The sequence below is a fragment of the Platalea leucorodia genome (genome assembly GCF_965183815.1).
Source record: "Platalea leucorodia genome assembly, chromosome: 22".
Lineage (NCBI taxonomy): Eukaryota > Metazoa > Chordata > Aves > Pelecaniformes > Threskiornithidae > Platalea > Platalea leucorodia.
This window is the reverse complement of record NC_138844.1, coordinates 549,757-566,585: the sequence shown is the minus strand read 5'-3', so window position 1 is coordinate 566,585 and position 16,829 is coordinate 549,757. Positions and strand designations below refer to the sequence as shown.

The window sequence follows — 16,829 nt, the reverse complement described above, 5'->3', positions numbered from 1 at the left end:
CAGGGGGAGGACTCTTCATACTCTTCCCCTGCTCCAGCATGGGGTCCCTCCCATGGGACAGAGTCCTCCAAGAAATTCTCCAATGTGAGTTCTTCCCGCAGGCTACAGTTCTTCACAAACTGCTCCAGTGTAGGTCTCATGCATGGGGTGCAGTCCTTCAGGAACAGACTGCTCCAGTGTAGGTCCCCTGTGGGGTCACAAGTCCTGCCAGCAAACCTTCTCCAGCGTGGACTCCTCTCTCCCTGGGTCCACCAGGTCCTGCCAAGAGCCTGCTCCAGTGTGGGCTTCCCACGGGGTCACAGCCTCCTTTGGGCCCATCCACCTGCTCTGGCATGGGGCCCTCCACAGGCTGCAGGTGGATATCTACTCTGCCGTGGACCTCCATGGGCTGCAGGGGGACAGCCTGCCTCACCACGGTTGTCACCACAGGCTGCAGGGGAATCTCTGCTCTGGTGCCTGGAGCACCTCCTCCCCCTCCTTCTTCACTGACCTTGGTGTCTGCAGAGTTGTTTCTCTCACATGTTCTCACTCCTCTTCTCCGGCTGAAGTTGCACAGTTTTTTCCCCCTCTTAAATATGTTATCTCAGAGGTGCTACCACCGTCGCTGATTGGCTTGGCCTTGGCCAGTGGCAAGTCCATCTTGGAGCCAGCTGGCATTTGTTGTATCGGACATAGAGGAAGCTTCTAGCAGCTTCTCACAGAAGCCACCACTGTAGCCCCCCACTACCAAAGCCTTGTCACACAAACCCAATACAATTTCCCATCTTGATGGGCACAGACTCAACCTGCCTCTCCTTTGCCAGACAAGGGAGAAGCAGGCTCTTGATGCTGCAGGGTCTCAGAGATTGAGTCCCTCTCTTGCCATCAAGGTCCCGGTAGTGCTAATAATTGGCCATCATGAAGGATTTGATCAATCTGCAACAACTCCGTTACTCTTTAATAGCTACTTCCATGGGTACAGTGCTTCTAACTATTCTAACTTCCAACCATTTTCCTTACTTTCTCATCTTAATTAAAACAGCATAAAGACTTCCTAAAGCATGAAATGACCCCCAGACACCAACTCGAAGAGCCAAGATCAGTCAACTTCTTCACACTCCTGAGCACTGAAACCAAATTCAAGGTGAAAAAGTAGGCAGCTTCCTGCAGCACAGAATGATTTGCATAAATGCTTTGAAATAGCACTAAAAGTACTGATCTTTTTTCATGCTTTCTATTCAGCTTAACTCCATGAGGCTTTTCAGATGTCGTGTATTCCCAAATTTTTTATTTACAATTCAACCTTTTTGGTCTTATTTTAGACCATTATTTGAAAGCCATATCATGTTTCTTCATGTGGTATGTTGAGACAGAAACCACTCGAGAAGTCATGTGACTGCCTGTATAATCCAAAATTCTGTGTAGTGAAAAGGAAGAGACAGTTTTTGTAATGGAATGTATCACTGTGTTTGGGGACTGGAGTACCACAATGATATAAACAACATAGGGCCCTGTACAAAAACTCAAAGATGGAAAAAAGGCAGTATATTTGGGGGAAGAAAGGAGATGGGTGACTGAAATGATTAAGGAGACAAATACAACATTCTTTTCATATTTCTATTTATCCTGGAAATATAGAACTCACAGGATTTCTAAAAGATGGAAGAAAGGGAGAACTTGGAAGTTCTGTATTCAATCAAGCTATTTGAAATCATTGAACTATTCAATTGTTGTTTTTCTCTTTCCAGTTTTGGAAGAAAATGTGGCTCTGGATACCCTCATGGGATTGCATACGTGGATCATTAGGACAAATATCTGGCTTATCATCTCCTGTTTTTAAAGCACTTTTGAATACCATAAGGAAAGAGTTATTTATTGGGCTAAGTATGAGCAGTGTGAGGACAGATAAGCTTATATTTGGAAGTGGGACCACTCTTACAGTTGAACCAAGTAAGTATCATTATTTTATTTCTAAAAATTATGTTAAAATTAAGGGGGAAGAGGACAAAGGAATCTCATGGTTTGGGTTCACTCTAAGAATTTTCTGCTGCAATAATCCCTAGAGTTCATTCTCTCCATCCAGAGTTTTAAGCTGAATCCTCAGGTTGTATCTGCTTAGGAAGGCTTTAGAGGGACAACTGGACTACCTCTGTATATCAGCTTTACCCTATGATCCCCAAACACCTGGTGTACACTACTTAAGTTTAAAATGTTATAATTTATTCCCAGTCTGGATAGCACTCTGGCCCAAATTCACTGTGAAGTGTCCTATTCTCCAGTGGATTTTCACTGCCTCATTTTGAGCAGGAATGCACAGCTCAGTGAAGAGCTGACAGTGGAGAGAAGTTTTGAGACAGGTCTTTAGCTCTCTGGTACGAGAAGTTAGTTTTTGACACTGGCATGACACTCATAGTGTCACCAGGTAAGTGATTATATTGGTGTGGAGACAGAGGAGGAAGGTGGTTAAATATGCTAAAATTTTCACAGCTGCTTCATATCCAAGACCACTTAGAATGAATGAAAATTGGCTACCAATTTGCCTAGGCTTTGAAAATGCAGATGTGGTGAGTAGGGATCATAAGAAGACTAAGTTCTTCCTACCTTTATTGGAATTTCATGATGTACAAAAAAGGTGGATGTTAACCCAAGGTTTTCTGTGGGAGTGTAAATGTTGGGGCAGCAGGGGAGTTTGTTATGTTGATCTTTGTTACCCTAGACATCCAGGTGCATACCTTAAGACTTGTTACGGTGCTTTCAGAGATCTGCATGTCTTTAAAGTGCTGCAAAAATATCCCATATAATTTTACGTACCTAAAGGTGCTGCCTAATATCTGTCCAGATCTGCAGGATATCTTGCAGGGGAATAAATATCTGTTTTGGAACAATTTAAGTCCACCCCTAATTCCAAAGGGACAAAGGAATCCAAAGTTATCATTCTGAAGAAAGATCTGTTCTTTCTAACCAGTGAATCCTCAGTCATAAATGCAGGACCAGAAGAAACTGCCAGATTCCATTATTTTAACATCAGTCAACATTGATTTGAAAACGGTATTTGTCAAAAAAAAAAAAAAAAAAAAGAAGTAAAATATCCCATAGAAAATACTAGAATTTGGCAAGAAAAAACAACGAACAAAACGCAGTCTAAGAGCTGGCAGGTGGAAGATTGAGCAATGGTATTGCCATTTCAGATATTTACAGAAACGCTGATACGATACTCTTGTTTCTCACATAAAGGGTCTTATGTTTTTTTTAAAAAGCTTAACGTGTTGGTTATTCTGCTGACAAGAAAAGTTTTGTTTCTAATCAGCTGAAGGTAGCATGTGGCTTATTGACTGCAACAAGATATTCGTGGTTTAAGCAAACTTTTACAGTACATTACGCAAATTTCTAAAACATCTTCCCAGAGTTTCCCACAATTTGAGTTACAGAACAATTAATTTGACAAAATAAAGGTATTAGCCTTGCCTTCTCCTCCACCCTGAAATGCTTTAAATCATTCTTTCTGTTTTTCCTGCCCGTCTCTCCTCTCTGACATCCTGATGCAAAATTACGTGAAACTACACTTGAGTGAAGTTTACGTGCTGTTCAATGATTTCTCTTTTTCTAGCTAAGGATAGGATGACATTTTCAAAGATGCGCGAAAGCTTTAGGATTATGTTTGACAAGAAAAGATAATAGGCCTTAAGCATCTAAGTCACTCAGTGTCTGTTGAAATACTTAAGTTGAAGCCAAAATTTCCAGAATTTGCGCAACCTGACCCTTTTGTTGCTAAATTTGGATCTCTTTGGGAGATGCTAGTATGCACTTTAAGATGGTAAGAACAGACGAATCTAGAACTACCCGAATCTTTTGAGAATCTCTGAACACAAAATGACATAGAAAACATGCATTAGTAGTCACTATAGGATATTCAAGGTATATTCTCCTCTTGAGGGCTCAGTTGAAGACAGATAATGTTTTGGTTTTGTTTTGTTTTTTTTTTTATTCTAGATAAAACTTTCATTAAGAAAACTAAAGCCCATAACATTATGGAATATATAACTCTTCCCATGACTTTATAAGATGAAAGGGAAAAAGAAGTACAACTTTTTGTATTAATAAAATGCTACTGCCAGAACATAATACAAAAATCCCTCCCAAAAGCAAGCAGTGATAGGAATTCATGGCTGTATTTTCAGGTAATGCAAAGCAATGGGACTCAGTTGAGTCTTCTGCGGTCTGATAAAAAAATAATTCCACTTTATTAACTGCAATTGCACAGTGTACATTTGTTCTTGCTGAGGATTTTACCCAGTGAGTTATGCCAGGGAAGCAGCTTGCTAGTATACTGGCTGTTTGGAAATACTGGAGACCAGAAAACATGAAAAGCCTCTAAAGAGCTTCTCAGATAACAAAGAATGCACAGGACTAACAGGCTCTGGCAAAACCATGTTACAGCACCTGGAAAGGAAATGTATGTAGGAAGAATAGCAAAATGAGCCTTTTTTGATTTACGCGTTTTAACTGTGCGTTACTGCTGCTCTTGTCTTTGGGAAGGGGACTCAACTGACCGTGGAGCCAAGTAGGTATTTATGCATTAACCTTTTCTGAGTTGTTATTGTTTGGATTTTAACTTTTTTTCCTTTTCTTCCTCCTAAAATTCAGGTAGCCACTCCTCCATGCTTTAAAGTCACTACTTAGACTTTAGGCTTTCTATGTATAATATTTCTATATGCAATTAGACAATTTAAGTATAAAAAACATGCTGATCCCACTTCTGCTATCATGCCAAATTTCTTTGGGACCTAACATCTATTCACTTAGTCAGGCATCTTAATAAGCTTTTCATAGTAATTGTTTGGTTTTAAAGTCATGCTTGGACAGTCTAAAGGGAAATAAAGTTTCTGTGGAGGTTGACATTTAAGTTCCTAAGACTTTCTATTCTGTCAGAGTTAGAAAGACAGCACTGAGAGGGGAGAAGGATAATGTACAAAAGCATTAAATGGAATCTTATGCAACATTTCTGTACTAGTTTTATCTTACTAAATTGTTCAGTTTGAGTTAAACTGAATAGGTGAAATGAAATCAATGAATCTTTGATTCCTCTTTGGTATCTGCTTGCTGTAGGTGCTGACAAGCATGGAGTTGTGCCTGTTTTATTAATCAAGCCAACTCATGAAGTTATGGCAGAGTACTACTTGGCTTTCACCTCAGTTCCTCAGTATTGGGGTATGGGTGGTGGGGAAAGAGAGTAAAATCAGAGCCCCTTGATCAAACCTTGAAAAAATACCCTGTGATGAACAAAATGTTAGACCTGAGGGATCTCTTGACCAGATTGCAAGGCAGATGCCATGCAAAATTCAAAGCCTAATCCACCTGTCTTTAGCAAAAAGACCCATCAGGATGCTCCTGTCACATTGGACATGTAAATCTTTTTTGATATGTCTGATAGCCTTTCGTAAGCTGAGCCCTTTTTGGCAAGGAAGCATGCTAGATGATTCCCTTCAGTTTAATGTTTTTATTGTAATTCATGTTCTAATCTTGTCCTGACATTGGTATGTGGAATCACCCTGGTTTCTCCACCTACGACCAGAGGGCAAAGGTATTTTATTTTTTAAAAAATAATGATATTATAATGATTTGTTGGCTTGTAAATTATTTTGAGACCAACTGTTTCCTTAAAAGACATCCCCTTCAAGTTTAAGCAATCTTATTTCATTACTTGTATATCTTATAAGAAATTCCTGGAGAAGGCTGCTGCTATATAGTTGAAATTCAGGCTTTTGCAGTTGTCAAGCCTTTGTCACTCATGTATGTTGCTTGGAATTGGGAATTCAACTCTAAAATTCCTTCAAAACTGAAAAAACACATGTAAAAGTTTCAGAGTAACTCTTCTGAAATATGCATGAGAGAGCAAGGATCCCAAATCTTGTGAAAACTTGTCAGCGTCTTTTAGGTTCTTTCGAAACTCCAGTTCTAGGACATGTTTTTCATATCTTGATGTTTGCTGGTACCTTAATGCTAAAGAACTACCACTGAAGGTTATTACACTAATCTAAGGAAGTTTGTAAGAATATTTGTCCATGGACATCTAGTTCATAGGCCTTGGGGTGTTCTTCCCTTCAAATCAGTTTATTATAAAATTCTGCATTATACTTCTAACTGCCCCTGTAGCTGTGGGACTAACAATATGGCAGAGCATATGGATGAGAAAGGTCACACTTTTAGAATAGGCACAAGAATTTTTGTTGAACCAAGTACCAATTGTATTCTATTTTCATTGTCTCCAGACTGGGCTGGAATGTCTTACACCATATACAGTATCTAGTGGGGAAAACCTCCTCCATAATTGAAAGTTAACTTCTGGAGAAGTGGAGACATGCAATTCACAGACTTCTGATTGCTTCTCTCCTACTTTCCCATCTTAGAGACAGAAATCCCTCTTGCATCTGAGCATTTGTTATTGAAAAGATCAACCTTGTCCCCCACTCCAGCAGCAGTACTTAATTTCTGCAAGTAATGTCATTTGTTAGAGTAACCTTGCACAACAGTAAAGCAACAAACTGACTTCTCTTTGCCCTACCACTCTTGCTATGGTTAGACCTTTTAGCCACATCAGAAGAAGATTTGGGGGAGGAGAGGGAGAGTAAAAGAAAAACAGTTATTCCCTCATGTCTCATGAATATGCAAGACAGTCCTTGATAGAAGTGTTATTTTTAGGAGTTAAATTGCTGAGAAAGCAGAATAATTTGACTCTTGGAGTGGCATGCATAAAAGTTCTCTTCTCATTTGCAGGTCCGTTACTTATAAAATAAAGAATTCACATAGAGCTTTGGCAAAAGAAAGCTTAGAATCCTCTGGAATTAAAGCTCCTATAAAAAAACTACTCTCATACACCCTTTCTGTCTTTGATCTGATCTTTTAGAAGCAGCAACAAGAAATAATGACAAAAAAGGCCGTTAATCATTGATAATGCTAGGAATTAGTCACAGCTGGAATATACATGAACTTTAGGTGACTTAGCACTCAGGCAAGCTTGCAATAAAATCAAATCAAGCCCAAACAATGCTTTTTTTTTTTTTACAGACATTCAAAATAGGTCTGTCCCAGAAGTCATTGTGATGCAATCAAAGAAACCGCAAGAAGATGGTCACACTGGGAAAGCAGCTTGTTTGGCAAGGAAATCTTATACAAAGAAAATCAGCTTGGAGATGTCCTCTAGTGACGTCGTATATGAACAGAGCACATCCATTTTGACATCAGAGGGGTTGTACTCTACTATTAAGGTGGTCAATGTGACAAAAGGCACAGAGGTGACCTGCACGGCCAAATTCGACAGCAGCACTATTACAACCAACACAACATTGCCAGGTATAATTTTGTGGTACAGCTGCAACTTATTTCTGGAGGCAGTGTTTGCTAGTGCTTGCTATTTCTCCTGCTAGTAAGCATTGCCCTGAGTAACCAGCAGAAATGGGAAAGACATCTAGTACTTAAGCAGGTAGAGCTGAAAGATATTTAAAAGTATCTAAAATATGGTCTTAACAGTTTAACAACTTGGAGTTACTTTTTTTTGGGGGGGAAAGACACAATCTTTTTTAAAAAATGTACATTTACTTATGACTAAATACTTCACCATATAGCAGCAAATCTCCTAGAGCACAGCCTGAAATAGCCTTTCTAAAAACAACAAAAAGTCAAAGTGGTGGTGTGGTTTTTTTTTCCTAAACCACTTTTTATATTTTGGGGGATTGTTTTTGCCGTCATGAAGCTCATTCAAATAGTTAAACCAAAACAACTCAGGAATTCTTTTGTTTCCTGAAATTGCATGGAGAAATTTTCTCCTCAAATTAATGTTAGAATTAGTGACCGATCATCTGAGCCTCAGACTGTACTGCCTACATGTCCCTGTAGGAAGGATCATACGGACATTTGTTTAATCCTTTTAAAAATTTGGATATAGTTTATAATGCCTTTTCTTTATCATGCTACAGGAAAGGAGGCTGAAGAACCAGTAACAGGGAAGGTTTGCAACACCACAGACACCTCTGCACAAGGTTAGTTACCTAAACAGATTGTGAAGTTACATTACTATGTTGGGGATAAATGCATGGAAATGTATTTTCTCAGGGGTAGAGGAATCAGAATACAACATATTCATCGAACGCAATCTGCTTTTTCAAGGTAGCTAGTTTAGTAACAGACAAGCAACAGGAAGCAAAATCCAACCTAGACAGACATCTTCCTCCCTTGTTGTTGCCATGTTTCTCTGTCATCTTTTCCTTTGCTGCTGTTTCTTTCCCTGAAACGGTTACCTGTGTTTTTTTCCACTTTCTGCCAATATCACAATATCCAAATCCAGACCATGATTTCTTCCATCTTTTCTCTATCACTTAGCAGATAGCAAAATGGAGAAAGCAAACATGCTGTCCATGGCTGTGTTGGGTTTGAGAGTCCTGCTGGCAAAAAGTATCGCCTTCAATACACTCATGAGTATCAAGTTGTTTCTTTTCTGAGGTAAGGAAGCACATAGCTTGATCTGTAGTAATACTGGAAGCACATGCCAGGAATGACTGCTTGTCTTTGTGTACTTCTCTAACCCCACAAGGAATGATACCTGTTAATTTGCTCCTTTTTCCATTAAATAACTCTTGTAGGCTTCTGGGGAAAAAAAACAAACAACCCCCCCCCCCCCCCGCCAAAAAAAAAAACCCACAACCCAAAACCAGCCAACCCCCCCGATCCTCCCCCGCAACCCACAAAGATAATCTGTATCCAAAGCTCAGTTCTTGGTGGCTGATCCCCAAATTTTCTTTGCAGCAAACTTGTTTTGCCAGAGCAACTCAGGTATTACCGGAAGTGCCTAAGAGATATCTCATTGACTATTTCAACTGGCAGAGCACAAAGCCTGGAGAAAAATCAAGACAAATAAGGAGTCAAAAGCAAGGCTTCCAAAACACAAACTTGAAGTAGTGGAAGGAAAGCAAGGAGGGGGGAGGATTTTTAAATTAAGGTATCCAAAGAGGCACAAAAGATAGTCCAGCCTAAGTTTTGTGAGTCTACCTGTCTTGATCTGACAGCTATCAAACAGCAGCACATAGGGCCAGTTGCATTAAATGTAATTTAAACACACTTTGCTCTTCCAGGCAGTGGGGAAGCAAGGCAACAGCAACCTGAAGAACAGCAGGAGAGAGCGTGTGCCAGCAGCACAACGCGTTGAACAGCCAATGACAATAACCATCCAGAACACAGCACAGCACCTTCCCCTTAAGACACTTTATACTGTTGAATCCTGCCTAGATAATTTATGTAGTAAGAGTTGTAACTGCTTTTGCTATTGCTTTTTGTCTGTGAGCTGAGGAGTGTATTTTTCCTCATGCCTCTGCTAAGTAGAAATTAATCTCCTCACTCTTCCAGCCTTTGCATAGAAGCATCCAACCTACTTCAATAGTTCTGAAAAATCCAAACCTCACTATAGGTATGTGACCCTTTTAAAACACCATTTACAGGCATATTTTGTTACTGTCTGTAGAACTGATGTATTACTGCTTAAAGAATTCAGGCACAGTAGATGCTATTTATAGCTTTAATGTTCTTTAGATAGCTTTAATAACAATAATTTTCTAGTGTAGATGAGAAGATCTGTGTTGGATCAAAGTTATTCACTTCAGCCAGAAAACATTCAACCATAGAAACATTTTTATTTGCATTTCTTTATTAAACCTGTATTTCTTCTGCAAAGTCTATGGCACCTGAATTTTAGGTTACTGCAGTAGTGACCAAAATAAAGTTCTACTAAGCCAAAATGCTGTGGTTTGTTCTGTGATTTTTTTCTTCTGAATTTGGGATGGAGATTGCTGAAATCCAAGTGTCCTAATGACCAGTGAGATTAGAAATACAGCTTTGATAACCTAGATTTCCTATTGTCTGAATTTGTCTTGCCTAGACTTTGTACAGGGAAGTGGAGATTCTCTTTGCCACATTAAAAAGCTTCAGCAGGGCCATGAATTCTAGAGTTAGAGGATTCAAAGAAGGTCTGACCTTTCAGATCACTTTGAAGGGACCCAAGCAAGATATTTTGGATCGTAGCAGAGAGACATATGTCTAAGGAGAAATACGTTAAGAGACAGCCGATATGAACATGAGGAAGGAAAATACGCATATCAGAAGAGAAGAAAACATGCTGGTTTTTTCCACTCCTTCACACTAGGAAGAGGCCAACAGGAAATAATGTATGGTGGTTTGATGGAGTGATAGTTTCTATAGCAACTTCGTTATTAGTCAAAAAGACCCCAACACACATATTCCCCAAGTCATCTTTCTCTCACAAGCAGCAAGCAGGATGCTGTGGTCAACATTTATGACTAAGTTACACCATGTAAGATTAACTCCCCCTTGCTTTGAAAAACAAGTTAACCACATCCTGAAGGGGAAATAAGGTTTTTCACATACTGACTGAGTTACTGCTGACTTCAAGACAGACTCTACAGAGTGCACAGTGAGCTCTGTTTAATAAAGCTTTTTTAGGTTGGTCCCTTAGTGTCTGTAAACACCTAGACGAAGACTCTCACCCTATGCAGAAGACAAGTGAAATTTGCATGGCAAATCAAAAAACAATAAAATGCTTTTTTAGTGCATTCTACCACCATAATGCAAATCAGGGGGAGCTGTTCACTAGTATTTTTAACATGATTTTCTGATGACACCCTGAACCTTTTTATCTTGCACTCCACACCTTTTCTCAATCTCTCAGACAAGACTGAGACTGGGAGTACCATTTTGCTGTCTCTGTCAATCAAGGAATTATATTTTTCTGAATAGTCCTTGGTTGTGCCTGAGCTTTGGCAGAATTAAAATCTTGCAATATTGCACAAGCAAAAAGAGGGATCTACAAATGTGTGACTACTGAGAGATAGCATTGACTTATACAGAAATTTATCAGCCAGATAAAGACATCAGTCTCTATTGTTTCAAACACCTGTCCACATTGGCACCAAACACCAGAGCCCTCATTTCCATCACAAAGAGATTCATGACCTGAGTGATACCTCCATGGTCAGGTTTTTCAGACCTCCCTGTGCACCACTGGGAAACCGATCAGTGTGGGAACATCTGTGCCCTCACTAGCCCCCTAAAATGTCAGTCACCCAAGTCTGTTATCTAGGTCTCAGTCAACAAAGAGAAACTGGTGTCTTTGAGATGATGGTTCGAAGTCTTCAGCTCTGTGGATCATGAGAGGGAAGGAATACCCATCCATCATTTTCTTACCGCAGTCTATCACTCACCCACAATGAGCAGAATTAGTCCCCATTGGAGCAGACTAGCCTGGTGGCCAGGCCTGTGGCTCCCCTAAGACTTTATTTCAGGTCAGAGTATGTGTCACAGCTGACCAAAATAATGTTTCTGAGACATGATGCCAAGGACAGATACTGAAGACAGCCCAGGCATCCTTATACTGTAGCCAAACTGGGTGCAGTCTATTTTTCTTACTTTATCTGGAGAAAACTATTTTGTTGGCTGTGTCTGGCCTTCTTCTGGAAGGAAAAGATTAGCTTCCTGCGGCAAGCAGCAGCCTATGCTGGCTTAGACTAACTGAGGATAAGAGAGGAAGAGGGAACAAACTGCATAAATACACCCTTGGAAAGAAGAGAGGTATCTGTATCCAGTGAGGAATTTTGACACCTGGGCAGCTGGTGTCTAGAGAAGGGAGGTTAATGGGAAAGGCAATACCATATTAGACCACAAGATTCAGCTGGAAGAAACAGATACATGTGCAGACACACAACCCCTTTCCAGCTCTTAACCTTCTAGACAGATCGTGCTGGATTTTTTATTTGAACCATTTCCCCTGTCAGGAGCTGTCTAGGTCTAATTATTTTAGTTTGAGTTAGGAAAGAGCCTGTAGCCCCTCTGTCCTATTTTCTGTCATTGTGGCTTCCTCATTGTCTCCCGCTAGCAGTGGCTTTTCACTTTACAGTTGCAAACCTATAATTTTGAGCCAATGCAGAACATGCAGGTTAAGAAAACAGTAACATCATTGTTTGCAGAAGAAAATCTGTAACAGGGAGCTTTCATACAGCCCAGTAGTAAGATTGTGTTGTGGCCAATTCCACAGAAGAGGGCAGAGTCTGCAGCTTTCCCAGCTGATATGAACTCAGGGAAAGTTTTTGTGAAGAAATTGTGCTCCACAGTAAAATATCCTCTGTTAAAATCAGCACCTTGGGATTTAGAATTATCCCTATAGAGGAAAAAACACATTGTCCTGTAAGAGATCTGATGATACCAGAATAATTGAGGATGATGATAAGAAGAACTCTTTAGTACAAAACATTTTAATACTACTATCCATATTCCCCTACAGATTTAACTGTGTCCATATTTGATGATTGTATTCGGATGGCCTTTGAATATCTCCAGGGGTGGAGACACTATCCCAGGAGATATTCAAAGCCATCTGGACATGGTCCTCAGCAAACAGCTCTAGACTGCCTGAGCAGAGGAGACTAGATGACCTCCAGAGGTCCTTTCCAACCTCAATCATTCTGTATTTCTGTGATATCTTTGTCCTACACAGAACATTTGCCTGGAATTTTCAAAGAAGAAAGCCCAGATTAGCAGTATAATTATTTGGGTAGGAGAAATAAATTCATAGAATCATAGAATCATAGAATCATATAATTGTTAAGGTTGGAAAAGACCCTTAAGATCATCGAGTCCAACTGTTAACCTAGCACTGCCAAGTCCACCACTAAACCATGTCCCTGAGCAGCACATCTACATGGCTTTTAAATACCTCCAGGGATGGGGACTCAACCACTTCCCTGGGCAGCCTGTTCCAGTGCCTGACTGCCCTTTCGGTGAAGAAGTTTTTCCTAATATCCAACCTGAACTTCCCCTGGCACAGCTTGAGGCCATTTCCTCTTGTCCTATCACTTGTTACTAGGGAGAAGAGACTGACTCCCACCTCACTACAACCTCCTTTCAGGTAGCTGTAGAGAGCAATAAGGTCTTCCCTCAGCCTCCTCTTCTCCAGACTAAACAACCCCAGCTCCCTCAGCCGCTCCTCATAAGACTTGTGCTCTAGACCCTTCACCAGCTTCATTGCCCTTCTTGGGACACGCTTCAGCACCTCGATGTCCTTCTTGTAGTGAGGGGCCCAAAACTGAACACAGGATTCGAGGTGCGGCCTCACCAGTGCTGAGTACAGGGGCACTATCACCTCCCTGGTCCTGCTGGCCACACTATTCCTGATACAAGCCAGGATGCCATTTGTCCCTCTTGGCCACCTGGGCACACTGCTGGCTCATGTTCAGGCGGCTGTCAACCAACACCCCCAGGTCCTTTTCTGCCAGGCAGCTCTCCAGCCACTCTTCCCCAAGCCTGTAGTGTTGTATGGGGTTGTTGTGACGCAAGTGCAGGACCCGGCACTTAGCCTTGTTGAATCTCATACAGTTGGCCCCGGCCCATCGATCCAGCCTGTCCAGGTCCCTCTGTAGGGCCTTCCTACCCTCCAGCAGATCAACACTTCCACCCAACTTGGTGTCATCTGCATAGTCACAGAGGGTGCACTCAATCCCCTCATCCAGATCATTGATAAAGATATTGAACAGGACCGACCCCAACACTGAGCCCTGGGGAACACCACGCGTGACCGGTCACCACCTGGATTTGACTCCATTCACCACCACTCTCTGGGCTCGGCCGTCCAGGCAGTTTTTAACCCAGCACAGAGTGCACCCATCCCTGTGAGCAGTCAGTTTCTCCAGGAGAATGCTGTGGGAGACAGTGTCAAAGGCCTTACTAAAGTCCAAGTAGACAACATCCACAGCCTTCCCGTCATCCACTAAGCGGGTCACCTTGTCATAGAAGGAGACCAGGTTAGTGAAGCAAGACCTCCCTTTCATAAACCCATGCTGGCTGGGCTTGATCCCCCTATTGTCCCACACGTGCCGCGTAACGGTGCTCAAGATGATTACACGTTAACAGTGCAAATCAGTAAGGAGAAAAAGCAGCTTATCTTGCCCTATAGCTGTAGACAGAGTGGTTAAGTACCTTCAGGGAAGTGTTCACCTCCAGCAAATCAAGCTTAATTTTATTTCCCCTTGGTGGGCGTTACAGATAAGAGTATGCTGTCTAACACCTGTGTGTCCCTTCTTGCTGAGCAAGTCAAAATAGTGATAGCTCTCTCCTGTGGTAGAGAACATTAAAAGCACCCTAAGTGAATAAACAACTTTCCAAAAAGTTAAATGGAAAAGCATCATGAAGAACAAGGAAAACTGAATAGCAGGGAGAATATTTTGCATTATGTCTCATATTTTCATTTACACACAGGGAAAGGACTGTCTATGCTTCCAGCCTATACATTTCTTGCTTCTGCAGAAATGTATGGGAACGGCCCAAGCGAGATTAAATATCTCTAAGGTTTCAGTGCCCAGCCTCCCACAAGACACAAAGGATGGTAAAGCTTCATAGCTAGAAAGACTGGCAGCACAAGGCAGGACTCCCAGTCTCAACTCTTTAGTGTCTTAGCTTTCTCAGAGTCAATAAGAATGTCACAGAAAGGGAGAGGTTCAGGGACAGCATCAACATCTCTGTATACAGGCTGCCAGAGAAAAGGGCTTAGATCAGCCTCAAATGATGCACAGGATTTTGCATCCCCTGGCATACTGTTACAACACAAACAAATACTTGGTCCAACCATATGTAAAAAAAAAAAAAAAAGAACACCTATGTGAACCCCTTTCCAACTCATCCCCATGAACATGCAGATATCAAAGCCTCATTCTTATCCTTGCGGAAAACCTTGTTTCTTACTTTTTTTCATGTGATGCCTCACTGTCTTGTAGGGATAGAATACTTTCTCACCGTCAAATCTTTAAGCTGCTTAAGTGCACAGCACATCAGCCTGACTTGGAGTTTATTTAGTACTTTCTTGCCAAAGGAGAGTAGGGAAGTTTGCTGTAAGTTGCTCTTAAATGGGTCTGGGTGTAATGTGGTTAATGATGCTTATTTTTTACTACTGTAAAACCCAGCTGGGTGTAAGAGCAATGTCTGTGATTATTAATTATTGCATGTAGTTGTGTCCTCTTGTGCAAGGGTTGCGTTTGGAATGAAGAGCATACATACACTTAAAAGGATACTCAGAGCAAAAGTTTCTAGGAGTTTTAACTTGGTAAAAGTAATTCAAATACATGAAATGAGGTGAAAAAATCCCCCCCCCCCTTTTTTTTTTATCAAATTCCATCAGTATATTCTTTACAATTTAAACTTTATAATTCAGAAGGTAAACTAGGCTTTATTTCATTTTTTGGTCATATAACCTTTTATAGAATTTTTTTTTTTAAGAAGATAAACTGGTTGTTTTCTTGTTATTACTTTAAACAGTACCAAACTGTATGAGAATGGTAAATATTAAATGGTTTTTTTGTAGACCTGAATCCTTCTGTTGTCTTATACAGCATTAAAAATACAATACAACAAAGATATTCCTACATTCTGCTGGGCATAATCTGACCTGTCTGTTCTGTTTCCCCAAATACTAAAAAGTTCCTGATAAAATTAGATACATTGATGTAAACTGAATTCCTTTACTTGATCTCTCCTGCTACCTGCTGGTCAAAGTGTTTATTGTTCTCACAACATTTTCTGTTTGATGAAATCCAGTAAATAGGTCAAATGGAAAAGAAAGCAAACACCCAAATCCTGTAAGTGTTGTCTCTGCACATGCTACAAATTAAACTTCTTTGCTCTTCGTTTTCATTCTTGCCTTGCCAGCAGGTGCAGATGAAAACCTTTGCTATGTGATATAGAGGCTTTAGAAAGTTCAGTGCCAGAAATACACAGGTGAAAGAAGATGAATATCTGAACTGAGATTCAAAGAAGCTTTATTCGAAGATACAAGCTAAAACAGATGCAGAGTTGTAAGTGATTTGTAACAGCAGAAATGGAGTAGAATACGGGAAACACTTGCAGCACTGCTTCTGAAATTCATCAGTATTTCTAAGGGAGCTTTAAACTGTAAGTTATTTAAGAAACTTGGTGGTCAGAATGTCCTAGGCTGGAGGAAAGATAGCTTGTTGGGATTAAGGGATGTGTTTAGACTGTTATGTCTAAAGCAGGCTGGGGTCTTCCAAAGGTATGGATGTCTTGCTAAACAAGGAGGAAGTCTGAAACAGCAAGGAATGCAGTGCAAACTGTCTGGCTTCAAGAAATGAAGAGGCTGATAAGAAGATGGATGAATACAAGTGCCAAAGTGTCCGCACTACAGATGAGATGCACACAGGAGCTGTGTTCTGGTGAGGCTCTCTGCTCCTTTGAACTGTGAGGATTTCTGCAGAGGGGCTTCTCACTGTGGAAGGACCAAGCCACGTCAGTTCCATCAAGTTCTGCCTATTGACCTGGCTGTTTCTGGAAACAGGTAAGTCTGTTTGCTGTTAGCCAGGAATTTTGCATGCCACAAACCTGTGTATATAATACTTTTTTAATTTCGTCAGACTGGGAATTCAGGGTGCCATATATTGGAATCCTTCTTTTCATTAGCTATACTGCAGTCACAATAGTGACTATACTGAGGGGTGTGATCTTGAATGGATGTAATTGGATTTAGCAGTACAGTCAATCAAGGGGAGGGTGGATGTTAAAGGACTGGCCTTAGAGATCGTCACTTGCTATAGGGCTCTGGTAAAGTGACTTATCCTTTGGTGTCCACTATGTGTGAAATAGCAGAGAGAAATTAAATTCCTTAAAACTTCTTATGTACCCAGATACTGCAGGGACTTGGAGGAGGATGGAATGACTTAGAAAGACAGAATTGGTCTGTTCTTACTTTTAATTCTGTTCCATTTATATATTTTATGGTAGCATCAGTGGGA

The 16,829-nt window shown here is 40.8% G+C and overlaps 1 gene segment (V, D, J or C); it reads left to right on the top strand.

The window, feature by feature from the left end:
* The first annotated feature begins 4,487 nt into the window (after nucleotides 1-4,487).
* LOC309599812 (T cell receptor delta constant-like) lies at nucleotides 4,488-9,722 on the top strand. The segment is given in 5 exons: nucleotides 4,488-4,540; nucleotides 7,045-7,329; nucleotides 7,953-8,015; nucleotides 8,356-8,475; nucleotides 9,105-9,722.
* Nucleotides 9,723-16,829: the final 7,107 nt, after the last annotated feature.